The sequence below is a fragment of the Trichosurus vulpecula genome, chromosome 7, assembly GCF_011100635.1.
Source record: "Trichosurus vulpecula isolate mTriVul1 chromosome 7, mTriVul1.pri, whole genome shotgun sequence".
NCBI classification, from domain to species: domain Eukaryota; kingdom Metazoa; phylum Chordata; class Mammalia; order Diprotodontia; family Phalangeridae; genus Trichosurus; species Trichosurus vulpecula.
In genome coordinates this window covers 168,476,333-168,494,197 of record NC_050579.1, presented here as the reverse complement: position 1 = coordinate 168,494,197, position 17,865 = coordinate 168,476,333, and positions in this window count along the sequence as shown.

Below are 17,865 nucleotides of genomic sequence, written 5' to 3'. Positions count from 1 at the left end.
CAACATACTTCTAGTTAATGAAAAAGTGAAATTAGAATCCCAATCCAATACCTTCTCTCTTATTATATATTAACAAATATCAGAAAATAAATTTTTTCAGGGGGGGCAGGGAATAAGAGGAAAGTATCCCATTTCATGTACTCTTTGATTCCACTCAGTGGCTCCACCCTAATATACAGCATCCAGAGCTATAAGGGGCCTTACAGGTAATCTAGCTCAAGGATTTTAATTTTTTAATTTTAAACTTAAATACAAAATGAGAAAAGAAAAAAATTACCATGTACACACCAGACCATAAGAGAGGATCCAATATAAAACAATAAATTACTATTTTAAGAAAACCAAATAATAAATACTACAGATTGTTTTCAAGGCTTCCCAGCTTTTCTTTGTTTCCTTGTTGATTTTTTTTTGTTCCCTGCTGTGCATTTTTTACTTTATCTCTCGCTCCTTAAGAAGTCTAGAATTAGGTGTTGAAATATGTACATATACATAGATATCTATAAACATATGCATATACACTCATACACATATATGTATGTAAGACTCTACTATGCTTATTTCCACCTGTCTTCTGTTTCTCTGAAGGTGGATAGCATCTTCTTTCATAAGTCCAAGTCTTTCCATGTTTTTCTTTTTAGTAGCAAATGTGCTCTATGTAGTATCTTATTTTCCCCCACTTACAGGTAAAAACAATTTTTAACATTTGCTTTTAAAGCTTTGGGTTCTGAATTCTCTCCTTTCCTCCCTCTCCATCCCCCCTCATTGAGAAAGCAAGCAGTTTGATACAGATTATACCTGTGTAGTCATGCAAAACATATCCATAATAGTCATGTTGTGAAAGAAAACAGACAAGGGAAAAAAAACTCAAGAAAAATAAATAAAGAAAAAAGTATGCTTCAATCTGTATTCAGACACCATCAGTTCTTTCTCTGGGGATGGATAGCATTTTTCAACATAAGTCCTTCAGAGGTATCTTGGGTCATTGTATTGCTGAGAATAGCTAAGTCATTCACAGTTGATCATCTTACGATATTGCTGTTACTTTCTACACAGTACATTTCACTTTTAATCAGCCCATTCAAGTCTTTCCAGGTTTTTCTGAGAGCATCCTGCTCATCATTTCTTATAATACAATAGTATTCCATCATAATGACATACCATAACTTGTTTAGCCATTCCCCAATTGATGGGCATCCCCTCAGTTTCTAATTCTCTACCCCCAGAAAAGAGGGGCTACATGTTTTGTACATATTGGTCCTTTTCCTTTTTGTTTCTTTTTTATCTGTTTTTAGATAGAGACCTAGTAGTAGTATTGCTAGGTCAAAGGGTATACATGGTTTTATTGCCCTTTGGGTATAGTTCCAAATTGCGCTACAGAATGGTTGAATAAGTTCACAACTCCACCAACAGTGCATTAAAGTCTCATTTTTCCCACATCCCCTCTAAGATTTGTCATTTACCCTTTCTGTTCTATTAGCCAATCTAATAGATATGAAGTAGTACCTCAGAACTTAAGTTGCACTTCTCCAATCAATTCTGAGTTAGGGTTTTTTATATGATTAGATAGCTTTTATTATTTCACTTGAAAACTGATCATATCTTTTGATCATTTATCAATTGGGGAATGGCTCTTATTTTTATAAATTTGACTCAGTTCTCTTATGTTTAAGAAATGAGGCCTTTATCAGTGATACTTGCTTCAAAATTTTTTTCACAGTTACTATTGCTAACTGTATTTCCCTCCATCTTCTTCTCCCCACCACACTTACTTTATTCTCTCTCTCCTTTCACCCTGTCACTCCTCAAAAGTGTTTGGCTTCTGACTACCCCCTCCCTCAATCAGCCCTCTCTTCTTTTACCACCTCCCCTTTTTATCCCCTTCCCCTCCTACTTTCCTGTAGGGTAAAATAAATTTCTATACCCAAATGAGTGTATATGTTATTCCCTCTTTGAGCCAATTCACTCCCCCTTTTCCCCTCCATTGTAAAAGCTTTTTTCTTGTCTCTTTTACGTGAGATAATTTACCCCATTCTACCACTCCCTTTCTCTTTCTCCCAGTACATTCCTCTCTCACCCCTTAATTTTTTTAGATATCATCCATTCCTATTCAACTCATACCTGTGCCCTCTGTCTACACATATTCTTTGTGTCTGTGGGCTGAGAGGTCTGGAAACTGCCACTGCTGCCAGTAATTCAGTTGCCTCCAGACCTGCTGCAGATTTTCTGGGCCTAGTCTGTGCTGGCATGACCTGTGCTGGCACTGTGCTCCTCTCTCACCCTGTGGCAACAGACCTTTCCTGCATGCCTTTCAAGTTGTCTTGGGCTGAAAATTTGTTTCACTCCATCTTTTGTGAGTTCTTGGGCTCTAGAGTTTGTTTAGAGTCATTTTTAAAGGTATGTAGAGGGGTTTAGGGGTTCAAAGAAGTCCCTGCCTTTACTCCCCCATCTTGGGTCCACCTCTATCAGCACTTCTTAAACTGTGGGTTGCGACCCCATATGGGGTCATGAAGAATTTGGCAAAAGTAAAAGGTTTCCGAATGTGCAACAATCAAAATTTAATTCAAAATCAAACATGTAATGAATATGAGGTGTTTCTGGCAGCTCAGCTTCACTGCAGCCTTGGTTACGAACATAAAACATGCACACTTTATACTGCACAAGCCTTCACACCAGGCAACACCAACAAATGCTGCCCAAATGTGCAAAGGGGTAGCTAATGGAAAAAATTTAAGAAGCCCTGATCCTAGCTCAATGCCCTCATTTTTCTGATGAAAAATGGTGACCCAAAGGGTTGAAGTGATTTGCTCAAGTTCATATAGACCAGTGATATTAAACTCAAATAGAAATAGGGCCCAGTAAATTGCACACAATGATCCCTGTCTGCCACATATTAACTTATAATACTACATGTTAATATTATCTATGTTTTATTGTTTTTATTTATTTTATTAAATATTTTCATGTTATATTTTTATATAGTGTAGGCCACATTCAGGAGTGTTGCAGAGTACACATGAGGCCTGTATGTGAATGTATGACACCTCTGACATAAATTGTAAGTGACAGGTCTGGAATTTGGACCCATGTCCTCTGATTCGAAAACCAGTGTTTTATCTACTAGTTCTCTTATACTTGACATCAACCTATACTCTTAATTCAAAACCAGTCAAGACTCTGTTAGCAAATTTAACTCTGAAGTTCTGCTGAATAATACTTCTACCTGAATCTAACCTTTGATTTTATCTGGTGTTGGAATACTAAGGTCATAACAATTTAATGTAAAAAAGTGTTTCATGGTGGACTGTCCTTGTGCAATATCTCCTTCCCCAAAAGAGATATTTCTTTTCCTGCTTGGAGGGGAACAGGAGCTTGAAGCCACAATGCTGATCTGCTCTTCTCAGTGAGGGGTTACCAAACTCAATTTATATACTATCTATCTAACTATCTATCTATCTATCATCTAACTTATCTTCCACATATATACATACACACATGTATAGATAGATACGCACACATATATATACACACATATATGTGCATATATATGTGTGTATATATATACATACATATATGTATATATGTATGTGTGTATATATATATATATATTTCTCAGTAGTGCTGCTAGTTTAGTGAAAATGTTTATGGTCAAGCCACTTTTCGCGTTTGCTCTCCCCTAATAAGGAAGAAGTGCCACAAGCTATATCTGAAAGCTCGAATCTCTTTCTAATAAATGGTAGTTAAACAAATATTATTACAAATATTTAAAAATGAACAAGCTCATTTATCCAAGATGATAGCAAACAAAAATCAAAGAAGCTATGCAAATTAGAATACAGAAAAAAGACATCAAAGTAAATGAATTCTTTCATTGGAAATGGGATAGCTCACTGGAAACAATGGAGAGATAGGAGGGTGGGGGGAGATCTCACCCGAGGTGGAAATTTTTCAAAGTCTCTAGTGTAATAAGCTGGAAATAAGGGCATACTTGATGCACCAAGTCCTTTACATGTCAGTTTCTTCCTGTCTTTCTCTTCCAGGGTCTGAAGACAGTATGAGACTTCCAGTATCCTCTCAGTATCCTGTCTAGAAGCTAGAAAAAGAATCTCTCCTCTCTCAAGGTCTCACAAACTCTGCCCCTCCCATAGGCAAAACATCATTTTTTTGTCCCATGAGAGAGTCTTGTGTACATGTGCCCACTCTTTTTACATTTATCCCTTGAATGAAAACTTTTTGTAGTCCCATTTTCTTTTCTTTTTCTTTTTTTTTCCTTTTGACAGACTTACTAGACTGAGAAATCAGGAAAATGTTGTGGATGTCATATACATAGATTTTTATGACAACATTTGATCCAATATCTTATGTGATTCTTGTGGAAAATACAGAAACATGTAGGTTAGATGTTATTACAGCATTTGGAACTCATTAAATAATTGTAACTGAATGGTAGTTCATTGTCTTCGGTGGACTGACCTAGAGATCTGTGCTTGATCCTATGCTGTTTTAATTTTTGAATGAAAACCTTGGGTGAAAGGCATAAGCTTTGTGCTTATCAAATATTCAGATAGTCACAAATATGAGAAGAATTTATCAACCAGATGACAGAGATGATAGAAAAATATTCAGAAAAGCTATAACACTTGGCCAAATCAAATAAGATGAAATTTAATAGGATTAAATGTAAAATCTTACACTTGGGCTTAAAAAATAATCTTCACAAGAACAAGATGGGGTCATATGGCTGGATAGCAATTCATCTGAAAAAAAATATGGGGATTTTAGTAGATTTCAAGCTCACAATGAGTCAATAGTGGGATAAGATAGCAGAAAAATTTGGTAGCATGTTAGACTCCATTAAGAGAGAGAAAACCTCTAGGAACAAGGAAGTGAATTATTCTGCTGCTCTAGTAAGACCACATAAGAAATACTGTATTCAATTCTAATTGCCACTTTTTGAGAAGGAAATTGATATAAAAGAACTGAAAGCATTGGGGATGTTTAATATGAGGAATAGAAGAATCAGGCAGTATATTATAGCTGTTTTCAAATATTTGAAGGGCAGTAATAATTAAGAGGACATAGAATTATTCTGTTTGGTGACAGAGGGAAGAACTAGGATCCATGGGTAGAAGTTAAATAGAGGGAAATTTAGGCTCTGTATTAGGAATAACTTCCAAATAACAGGAACAATAGTAGGTGACAGTACTTTAAAGTTCGTAAAATATTTTACAAGTCTCATTTGAGTCTCATAACAACCTTGGAAGGTAGGCATAAAAGGTAACAATAATTAGAGTACTTGTAGGTTCTCCTTAGAGAGGAAAACAAAGGAGGTAGCAAAGTTTATTCCATTGTATGGCCAAAGACAATAAGAAATTCAAAGTTTATTCCATTGTATGGCCAAAGACAATAAGAAATTCAATGATGTAATTAGTTATCTTTTCTTTTAGTGCTTATGCAGTGTGCATAGACAAAAAGACCACCATTTGTTGACGAATCAAGAGGGAGAGAAATTCAACAAAGATTATGGTAAGAATCTCCATAACCAAATCATCATACACTTAAATACTTTATGGCAATAGTGCAAAATTAAGCAAATGGGAGGATAGAGAAAATCCTTTGGAAAATAGGATCAAGTTTGAGAAACAAAGATGCCAAATCAGCTGCATCAGTCCAAGAGCACTGATACTTAAAACTAAAAATTTATTAATTTGTTGATATTTTTATATTGATCATAATTATCAATGACAGAAGTCGTATGTTCAAACTCTAATGCTCTAGTCCTAAAGAACTATACAAAGTAGAAATGGTGCTTACAAAGACAAAGTTGAAAAAGTCAGCTACGCTAGACCAAGTGCCTACACACTGAATAACTCTGCAGAGATTTGCTGCAGAGGAAGTAATACACTCCCGAAAGCACTGAAGTATTGCTTTAGTAAATATTTCAGGGCAGAAAAAATAATGGAAAAATTAAGTGATATTAATAACCAGAAAGAGGTGATTAAGAGAAGATCAATAGCTACTACGCCTACTTTCACATCTTTATAAAAATCCTTAGATGTATTTCCATACACAGTGAAATTATTCTTGATAAAAATATGAGAAGTGGATAGTCAGGCTTTCAGCCAAATGGTACAGTGGATTGAATTCTGGGCCTGGAGTCAGGAAAACTTGAGTTCAAATCCAGCCTCAGACATTTACTAATTATGGGACCCTGAAGAAGTTACTGCTACCTGCCCCAGTTTCCTCATCTGCAAAATGGGGATAATAGCAAGACTTGTTGTGAAAATCAAATGAGAAAATATTTGTAAAGGACTAAACACAGTGTCTGGCATGTAGAAGATGCTATATAGACACTTATTCCCTTCCCTTTCCATTTCCCTCCCCCACTTTTAAAAACTACTGTCTACAGTCATGCAATTGATGAAAAGGTACAGAGAAAATAAGATCTTACTGTGTTTTTACAAATTTTCCACAAAAAAGCATTTGACTCATTAAAGTCAATTACAATAAAGAGACTTTCATGTATATATTAAAATCATACAAGTTTCTTTGATAAATGCAATCACAGAGATAATTCTGTTCAGTGATCTGATCTTTAATCTTAATAGTGACATAAGCTGGGATATTTGAAGGTTGGTCATCAGTGCCCATACATCTCTCAAAGAACTTGAGATCCAGATAGAAGAGGGATTCCCTTCGAAGAGTGAGGAATTCACATTCCTTTTTGTGGATGATATTGTGCTGAATGCATCAAACCCCAGAATCTCACAGGGCATCTTTAATGTGATTGAGGATTATTCAAAAGAGATCTGAACAATATTCAATATAAGAAAAATACTAAATGGAAGATCTTTACCTATTGTCCAAATAATGGCATGCAATTGTATAGCCAATAATACATTAATACATCAATTTGAGACAATGAATTGGGACTAGAATTGAAGATGAAGAATATAGTCATTTAGAAAAGTATACAGTGAATTTAGCATTGTACCCTATCTGCTCCCCAATGCAGACACATCTTTGCATCACTAATGTTCTCGTGGTGATGCTCCATGATTGTACCTGTTATAATATCACTGCCTCTGAGAAATGAACATCTCCCAGACATTACCCAAAAGGTAATGGAAAGATGAATAGTGTGCTCAGGTAAGTTTCAGCATATCACCATGACAATCTATGCTCAAATATGGTACAAGAGATATTATGATGGAAATAAATGATTGGAAAAACAGATATGCTGGTGACATAGCACGAGAGGGATAAGATGTGTTATCTTAGTTTATCAGCGGCGTGTCCATGAATCAGAAAAACAAACCTAGAGGAAAGCACTGCAATTTGGTGACATCTTGGTGGAGGTTCTATTGAGGAATATGGATGAGTATCACACAGGATGATGCTGTTGGACATGGATAGATCATGATCTTAATTAATGGAAGAAATACTCATGTAAATTTGAGCACATATCCTTTGAAGTATTGAAGTATCACTTAAACATGCTATTGTTTTAGTCACGCTCTCTTATACTATGTGTACATATATGTATGAGTATACATACTGTGTTTATTATAGATAGAAATAATTACATCATTATTTTATATATAATTACATTATTATAAATATAGATAATTTATATTTATTATAGATATTCATCTTCCCTTTTTTCCACTTAGTAGATTTGCTTGACTTCCACTAATAGTGTTTACCATCTTTAGAGCAGGAGAAGAGAAGGTAAAAGGTGGTAGTGATCCAGGGTTTGAGGGTGTGTATAGTGGTCAAACAAAGACTTTTATAGTAGAGGATAATGCATAGTTGAACTACTTAATTATATGCATGCCCATTTATACATATGGACATATCCATTAGCATCTAGCACTTTGTTTCCTCTGTGTCGAAAACATGACTTTTTTCTCCTATATACTGTATTGTTTTGCCTTTGGTCTGGTTTTATCTTTCCCACAGTCAACTCCTTCACCAGTGTCTTAACCCACATTAAGATATCCCAAGAGATCTAAGCTGGCACCATGGGAAGACTCCAGGTTATCTAAAATCTCCCTTTTGTTTCTGCCTTCTGCCATCTCTGATGAGGATGGAATCAATAGGATGCTGGAGCACCTAGTTCAGTGCCACCTGCGCAATGAACAATTTCATTATTTTGCAGAGAATGTCAAAGAATAGTTGAATGAAATTTCCATGGACAAGGGTCATTAAACAAAGCTTAAGTTAATTCAACAGTGATCTATCAGTCTTTTCATTTTCTAGGACAATTAATAAGGGTATAGGTTAATTTCATTCTTTTGGAAAGGTCTTTTGAGAAAGAAATCGATCTTCAAAGTAAATTATTGAAGTGAATGGAATTTACCTCTGGCATCCTTCCACATATCTTCCCAGAGTCTTCACATCCCTGGCTAGCACCCATGTGCTAATCACTACCAATCACCTACCCTGTCTTGTTCCTTTAACTAGGAGGAAAAACAGCTAATTCCAACAAAGGTGTTAACTGATAGCCTTACCTCTCCCAGGCAGAAGGAATTAGTGAGCCTTCTGAGATTTTTGATCAGGGCAGTGATGCAATCAATGCTACGCACTGGAAAGCTTGGAAGAGGGAGAAAGTGGACATGGAGAGAGCTCAGAGGTTAAGCGAATTGTACAAGGTTACACTGGTAGAGGGAGCTGGCAGAGTCAGGATTTTAACTCAGGTCCTCTAACAACAAATTCAGTACTTGTCCCACCTCACCTAACTGTCTCATATTTTTTCTATTCTCAGTCTTTGCTTAAGTGAATCCCTGCCTACTAATCTTTTCATTTGCTAAGAATTCTACCCCATTTTAAAGGCCTAGCTCAAATGTGCCACTTTAAATTTTCAATCCAACAGAACAAATATTTTTAAGTGCCTATTAAAAGCAAAGGTCTATTCTTGGCACTGGGAATTCCTTTTATTTGCAACTTCCTTTGGCCTCTGGGTTTAGTGCATGAATATTAATGTAGAAGTGTTTCAGTTATTTCAATTGTATGTCATTTCATTGACCATTAATAAAAAAGACCTCATATTTAGAGCACTTACAGTTGAGTTAGGCTCCAAACACAAAAGTATTCTGCCATAGTCGTATGCCACAATTTGTTCGAACATTCCCTGCTTGCTGTTCAGCCACTTTTTCAGGTTTTTTTTTTTGCTTTCAAAAAAGTGTTTTATATATATATATATATATATATATATATATATATATATATGTATGTATGTATGTATATATGTATATACATGTGTATATGTACATATCAATAATAGACATATGGAAGACTCTTATATTGAATTTCCTGGTGTATATGCTTAGTAGTGAGATCATTGAGTCAAAGAGTTAGAACAGCTAAATGACTTTTCTATCATAATTCTGAATTGATTTTTAAAATGGTTACAGCAATTTGCACTACATCAATATTTTATCTATGTACCTGTCTTCCTATTGCCCCTTCAACAATGATCATTTCCAACTTTTATCATTCTCTCCCCCTCCCCCCACCTGCCCAAGATTATTGTGAGGATTAAATGAAATTATATTTGTGAAGCATTTAGGACAGTGTCTGATACATAGTCGGTGCTATATAAATGATAGCTATTATTATTATTTATTACTGTTATTTGTGTAATGGAAAGAGCAATGTATCTGCAATCAGAAGATATAGGTTAAAAGCCAGGCCTACTCCTCTTTAACTATTTGACTCTTCAGGGTCTCCTCCATCTTTGTAAAATTAATGAGTTGTACTGGATGACCCCCAGTTCCCCTTTAGTTCGCAGTCTAAGATCTTATGTTGAATAGGGTCATTGATCCCTCAGGCATACACTGGACACTTCATTCCAAATTTAATCCAAATGTTAGTGACTATACCTTGGGTCCAGCCATTCAACCATTTCCAATCCCATGTAATTACATTATTCTTAAGTCTATATCTCTCCATCTTTTCCACAAGGATAGTAGGGCAGACTTTGTCAAATACTTTGTTAAAATTTCAGTAATTTTCCATACATTTTCCTAATTTGTAAGTGCAGCAACACTGTTAAAAAAGGATATGAGGCTCCTGGGGAATGACCTGTGCCAACTCTTTGTAATCACTGCTTCATTTTTAGAAGGTCACTCACCATCCCCTTCATAATATATTCTTGGAATTTGCTAGAAATCAAGGTCAAACTAATTTCACAATCTATTTTCTTCCCCTTTCTGGAAATGGAGACATTTGCCATTCACCAATACTGCTGCACCTCTCCTATTTTCATTAATCTTTCAAAAATTACTGAAAGTAGCTTAACCAATCATATATACCAGTTCTTTTATTACTCTAGGATGTAGCTCATTGGGACCAGGTAACTTGAATGAATCAAAGACATCTAGGTTCTTAGTACCTCCTTATTTATTTGGAGCATTAACCACATATTAGTGGTTTTTGTTCTGTCCTTTTCACTCTAAATTAAATTCTCTTTGGCAGACAAAAAAGAAGAAAAATAAGAGCAGATCTGTTTTCCCCTTCTCTCTGTCAGCAGTTATTATCATCCAATCCACCAAGTGTAATAGGCCTATCTTTTCTTTGAGCCTCATCTTTTTGATAATATAGCTACTCTCCCTCCCTCGTTGTTGGCCTTAGCTTTTCTTGCCAGTCTCACTTCATTCTTTTTTATATAAGGGCATTTTTGCTTTATCTCAATCAGTTAACAAATATTTATTGGATCCTATTATATGCAGAGCATTGTAGACACATAAAACTGGACTTTGTGAGAGTTCCTTGAATATTTTATATAGCTAGTTTTCCAAACTCTTATCTGGTATATCTCATGTCATTGTTAAATAGCAAAAGTTTAGCACAGTCGATCAAAACAAGAGGATGAAGAGTCCAAGGTCATTCATGAATTTTGCTTCTTATTGGGTATATTCATCTTATTTTATTCCATAGCCTCTGACCCTTATTTTATATTTTGTCAACTGATGTTATTGGTTAAAGTAACTCAAACTCATGTTAAAACATTTTAAAAGTATCTACTATATGCAAGATGTTGGCTATAGGGAGATAAAAACAAAATAGTCCTAGTTATCAAGAAGCTCACAAGAAGTTCTTCAGGGGTAGAGGATATAATATGATGTATTCCAATTCAGGATTCTATGCTCCTTTCTCCATTTATAGGATGATTTCCCTAGTTCAGTCTCTTATCTCTTCTCACCTAAACTACTGCAATATTTTCCTAATCATTTTCTTTCACTTCCCTTTCCTCTCCAATTCATCCTACAGACAGCCACCCAATTAACATTTCTTAAGCACCATGTCTGACCATGTCACTCCCCCACTCAAGAAGGTTCAGTGGTTCCTTGTTACCTCTAGTATATGTTGCTCGTGGCATAGGACCCCCATCTCCAAGTACTCTGAATTTACAAAGGGTTAGGCTCTGAGGGCCTTATCCCAAAGGGTCAGTTTCTCTCTTTGGCTCCTAATCCAACTACAAGAAAATCTGTATAAAATTTATATATGGATCATGTCTAGGTTTTCCCCAAAGCAGACAATAGGATCTCCAAATCCTGCATAGTCATTGTACAATATGGATACTTTGTATAGGACTGCCTTTTTTTTCACCCATGCAGAAAATACATAAGATGCAAAGGGTTCATAAGAAATTGAAAAAAAAAGTAAATCACTTAGCACATTAGTCTCTAGATTTCCCTGTTCCCCCAGAATATAAAAACATTTTAAGCTGCTGGACAAATATTCTCCAATCACCTTGGACCTTCAAATTTTGCCCAACTAACAGAAATAGCATGGAGCGTCAGAAATGTGATGGTAGGATTGAAATCCCACCCCCCCCACCAGATTTTAGTTATGATATCTTAACTAGGGGGAGTGGGAGACGGTATTCTGGAAATACCATCACCTATGGAATTATTTCTCTCTTCTAAACTTCTCTGATAATTATAGAGATCTCTGAAGGTAGGACCACGTTTATCAGACTTCCTGTCAGGGGTCATTGAACTCCATCCAATGGCTTTCAAAGACTTTTCACACTTAATTTGAGGTCTTTGGGTTGATTCATTCAGTTTATTCAACAGTATGTTCTAGTTAAGATAGCAGAACTAAAAGGCAGTCCAGTTGTTTTGTTTTGACGATAACAAAAAATCCAAATATTCTGGTGGACCCTCTTGGTATAGCTATGGACTTCAGGCACAAGGCAATTCTCTTTGGAGTGTCTTCTCCTTGATCAATCACACATTAAGGAAATTTTCTTCCTCAGAAAGTTGGGTTACTCTCAAACTCCATTGCCCATGAGGCAATTCCCTGAGTCTGTAAGAGTTCAATTTCAAGTCTCTGACCTGTCCACAAACAAAAGGCAAAAGAAGGAAGCCAGGGGCTGGAGATCCATGGACTCCCCAGTGGGTTTAGTAAGTGCTTTTCCTGCAAGTTGCCATTTTTTGTTCCTGGTCTATGGGGAAGAAAGAGGTCTCCTCCCTCTTTATAGTATGCTGGTCTGGAAGTCCAAGAGAGAGAAAGCCACAAAAAGAAAAGAGTGGAGTAGGGGGAAGAGTAGAGTCATTTTAATAGCTCACTCTTAGAGAAGGGGCAAAGTATTATTCTGATAAGAATTCATCTTCCCCTGCTTCCTGGTCACCACTCAGTCTTCTTGGAAGCATCCTAAGTCTCTGGGGTCTGTTCAGAGAGTTCCCTCATCAGCAAGATGCTAGCACACATTTACCTCAGTTTGAAGTGACCTTCTGACAAAGGTGTATGCCCAATAATTTCAAATAGGTATTCCCCAGATCATCCCCATTATAGATGAAAGAGAAACTTCTCTCTTTAGGATTTAAAGTCCTTTATAATCTGATTCCAATCTATTTCACATTATTCCTTTTCATGCTCTGTACAATCCAGAAAAACTAGACTACTTATTTTGCTGTTCCTTATATATAATATTCTACTTCTGCCTCTAAAGAGATTATTCTCAACTCTGGGAGTTATAGGAGCTAGGAGGCACAAGGGGTAGGGTGCTGGATTTGGAATCAAGAAGACCTGAGTTTAAATCTAGTCTCAATTTATTAGCTGTGTTATTGTGGCTCAAATCACTTAACCTCTGAACCTCAGTTTTCTCATTTTTAAAATAGGACTAATAATACCACTTATTTCATTAGGTTGTGAGATAAAATGAGATACCATATATCAAGTACTTTGCAAACCTTTAAGTTCTATTATTATTCTATGAGAAATTACAAATAGGAAGAGAATTCAGAAAAACAGCAACAACCTAAGAATAATTGCATGAACTCATGCAGAGCAAGGTAAACAGAATCACATCTCACCAATGCAAGGTTCTAAGACAACTCCAAAACACTCATGATGGAAAATGTTACCCACATCCAGAGAAATAATTACGGAGTCTGAATGTAGATTGAAGCAAACTATTCTCTCTCTTTTGTTTTGTTTCTTCTTTCTCATAGTTCATTCCATTGGTTATAATTCTTTTTTTGCAACACGACTAATGAGAAAATATGTTTAGTGTGAATGTATATAGACAGCCTATATTGGAATGCATGCCACCTTGGGGGAAAGGGAGGAGGAGAAGGAGGGAGAGAAAATTTGGAACTCAAAAGCTTGTGGAACTGAATTTTGTAAACTAAAAATAAATAAATAAAATTTTCAAAAAATAAACATAATCAAATGAATAATTTACACAGTAACCAAAATAGTGTAAAGGAAAACATTATTGAAAGACATCAGAATTCTGATAATTCAGTGACCAGCTGTCAGTCAGTTTAGAAGACTGATGGGAAAGCATGCCTGCCTCCTCCTGGCAGAGAGATGGTGGAAGATTGATGCATAATGAGGCAAACATTGTCAGCTATAGTCAATGTGATGATTTGCGTTGCCTGACTACCTCTTTGTTACAAGGGAGGATTCTGTACAAGTGAGGAGTCATTTATAAGTGACAGCAATAGAAAAAAAGCTTCAATAAAACATTTAATTCTTTTAAAAATGTTTAGATGAGCACAAATTATATTCTCTCTTTCTTTAGAAAAATACATTTCATTTCTGTTCTGTTCTGTTAGGCCTCTTTTCATTGCTCCAGTTGCAAGGTTCTTCATTGTATGGTTGTGGGAATTAAATGTTTGTCTTGCATTAAGAGGAAGTGAGGAAAAGGGTCAGGGAGGATCACAGTCAAGAGAGAACAAGATAGATGCTATCACATCCAAGGCTTGAAGCACAGGAAGGCCTATTGGAATTGGTTTTGCAGGGTGCAGTTAGGGAGAACGAGTCTTTTACAAATCCTTCTGCTGACATTTCAGAAGGTTTTACATTGGGTAGAGGTGTTTCTTCTCTTTCTCTTCTTGTAGTTTTAATTATCTTTTTTTAGTTCATTTCTTATTGTTTTGAGGTGGTGGTAGTTTTGTTGAGAAGCAACCAAAATTGTACAGTGGAAAAAATACTGGCTCTGGAGACAGAGAACCTGGGTTCAAATCTTCCTTTTATGTGTGAACTGTGATAGGTTACCTAACCATCCTGAGCCTCAATTTCCTCATTTATAAAATTAAATGTCCTCTGAGGTCTCTTCCAGCTCTAGATCTGAAATCTATAATGACCATTCACTTGGCCATTTGATTGGATGTCTTTCATGCTATTTTTTGTATATAAGACTTCTTGGCATTCTGCTGCAGATTACTTGTACCCATTATTCATTCTCCCATTGCCTTTTTTGACACTTGAAATTTCAATCTTCTGAGATCATGGTCTTCCAAGAATTCTCACTATATAATGTCATTGGCACAACATTGATATGAAAAAGATTGGCATTTGTGGCACAGAACAATATGACATCTTTGAAAATCCTGTACAACTTCTCAAATGTGATCCAACTTAATCTTCTTTACCTATATGGAGTTGCCTAAATGGGAAATATCTAGCAGCTGCAGGACTGGGAAAGGCTCAATTTTATTTTGTTTTTTTTACAAGATAGGGTTTGAGGTAAGCCTTAAAGGAAGTCAAGGAAGCCTGGAAGAAGGCCAATGGTGCTGGATCATAGAGTAAGTAGATGGGGGAAAAGTTTAAGAAGCCTAAAAAGGGAGGAAGGAGGCCAGATTATGAAGGGGTGATCCTGGACATGATAGGGAGCTACTGGAATTCATTAAATAAGTGAGTATGACATGTTCAGACCTGAGCTTTAGGGAGATCAGTTTGATAGCTGAATGGAGGATTTACTAGATTGGAAAGAGGCTCAAGGCCAGAAGACGAATCAGAAGCCTATTTAATAGTACAGCTATGAGGAGATAAGGGTCTTCACTAGTGTATGTGGACCCTAAGACTCTATGTCAGGAGAGAGAAAGGGGACATGTATGAGAGATACCTTGAAGGCAGGAACAAGAAAAGGCAACAGACTTTGTACTGTGAGTGCTCATGAGGCGATGACACCTAGGTTGTGAGCATGGGTATCTGGGAGGATAGTGGTATCTTCAACTTAAATAGGCAAATTTGGAAGAGTGGAGGGTTTGAAAAGAAAGATAATGCCATCTGTTTTTGGCATATTGGATTTGGGATGTCTATGGGACAAACAGTTAGAGATATCCAATAAGCAGTTGGTGATGTGACACTGGAGGTCAGGAGAGAGGTTAGGGTTGGATAAATAGATCCATGGGAACATGCCAAGCAAGATTGTACGGATGAGGGAGAGAAGAGAGCCTGGGATAGAGCCTTGGGTGTGTGTGTGGGCGGGGGGAAGATATCCATGGTTAGTGGATACAACCTGGAGGGAAATCCAACAAAGGAGATGGAAATGGATCTTTTAGGCAGTGTCACAGCACGAGAGGAGAGAGTACTCATATGAAGAGGGTTATCAAGCCCAGCTGACTCATCATCATAGAACTTTGTTTAACATGGCAAAGAAACCACTTTATCCTGGAGACTTCCTCCTCCCCTGGACTACTTCTCACATTGGAAATACTCTGTGCTCCCTGTGATCTTTTCCTCTGATTGGATGTTTCCTCCCAGAAACTCCAACTTTGGGAGGAGGCCAAGGCTGGCCATATCTTCATTCCTTTCCAGGATATGCTGTTCATACATATCCATAGGACTTTGCCTACCATGCCCCAGTGCTGGTGGGTATGTTTACCTGCTTCTCTTCTCCACTCTTTCAGTTCCCTTTTATGTTTTGTCTTCTCCCATTAGAATTTTCTAATCTTCTTGAAGGTAGGAATTGTGTTTCTTTCTGCTTGTATTTGTATTTCTAGCACTTAGCACAGGGTCTGTCATATAGTAAATACTTAATAAATGCATGTTAAATTGACTTAGTAATAGTGTCAAAAGTTCCAGAGAAGTCAAGAAGGATGAAGATTGAGGATATTATGTTTGACAATTAAAAGATAATTGATAATTTTGGAGGTAGTAATTTCAGTTGAATGATGAGGACAAAAGCCAGACTGCAGAGAATTTATAAGAGAGGAAGAGGAGAAGTAGAAGCACCCATTGTCAATGGCTTTCTCAAAGAGTTTATATACAAATAGGAGAAGAGATGTAGGATTTTAGTTAACTGAATGGTCAGACCAAGTGGGAGTTTTTTTTTTAATATGGTAGAAAAATGGGCATTTATGTAGGCAGGAGGGGGAGCACAAATAGATTGAAGATTAGTGAGAGAGTGTGAATGATAGAGGAAGCAAACCGATGAAGATGGGATAGAATGGCATCTTTTGCACATGCAGAGGGGTTTGCCTTGGCGTGGAGAAGGGCCATCTCTTCATGTGAGACAGGTGTGAAGAAGCAGTTACTTGGGGAAGACATTTCAGTGATGTGAAATGAGGAGGAAGAAAGAAGAAGAGGAGGGGAGAAAAGGGAGCTCTTGGCAAAAAGCCTCAATTTTTTTCATTGAAGTGTGAGGTTGGGTCCTCAGATAAAAGGAAGAGTAGGGAAACAATGCAGGGCTTGAGAATAGAGGAAAAGTCTTAGAATAGAAACTATGGTGAATGAACTGATTGTGAATGTGTAAAAAGATTGCCTTGCTACAGTGAGGGCCCAGATAAGATTAGATAACATAAATATGTAATGGACTCAGCAAGATTTTGCAATTTTCTTCAGTTCTGTTTAGCAGCACATGAACAGGAATAAAGGCAACAGATGTAGCAGGATTCAAAGATTAGAGTTTGGAAAGGCAAAGATCCTGGGTGCAGAGGTTATTGTGGAACTGAACTGGTTCACCAAAGTATTAGCATAGGGAGGAAGAAGAGAACAACCAGATTAGAGGTGAGGGAATAGGAAAAAAAACTGATAGATGGAGGGATTGCTGAGGAAGAAGAACCAGGTTAAGAGCTGTAAGACAGAGAAAAAGATAGAATGAAAAAAAGATTATGACCATATGAAGGAATTTTGGAGTTTATGAACATGGAAGTATGACATTTGTGGATCATCACATGATCAAGGTTGTGATCATCTCTGTGTGTAAATGAAGTAGAATAGAAGAATAGGTCATGGTAAATGAGTAGATTAAAGGATTGGGAAGTTAAGCTATTTGAAGGAGTATATTGAAGTCTCCTTGTCTAAGGGCAGGAGTTGGGTTGGTGAGGGGTCGCAACTGGGGAAAAGACATAATACACAGTAAGAAGTGAAAAGCCATTAACTTAAACTCTGTGAAAGGTGGAAGCCTAGACATGGTGACCTGTTAAAAATCATAATTTAGATGCTGAATCATAACTCAGACACTGAGTCATAACTTTGATACTGAAACCAATGAAAGTCATAACATCAATACCATGACCCATATGTGAACAGGCAATAACAGTAACATGGACACAGTGACTCGTACATGATCATTACACAAACCTCTGCTTGGGCATTTTACCCAATAACATTGGCTTAATT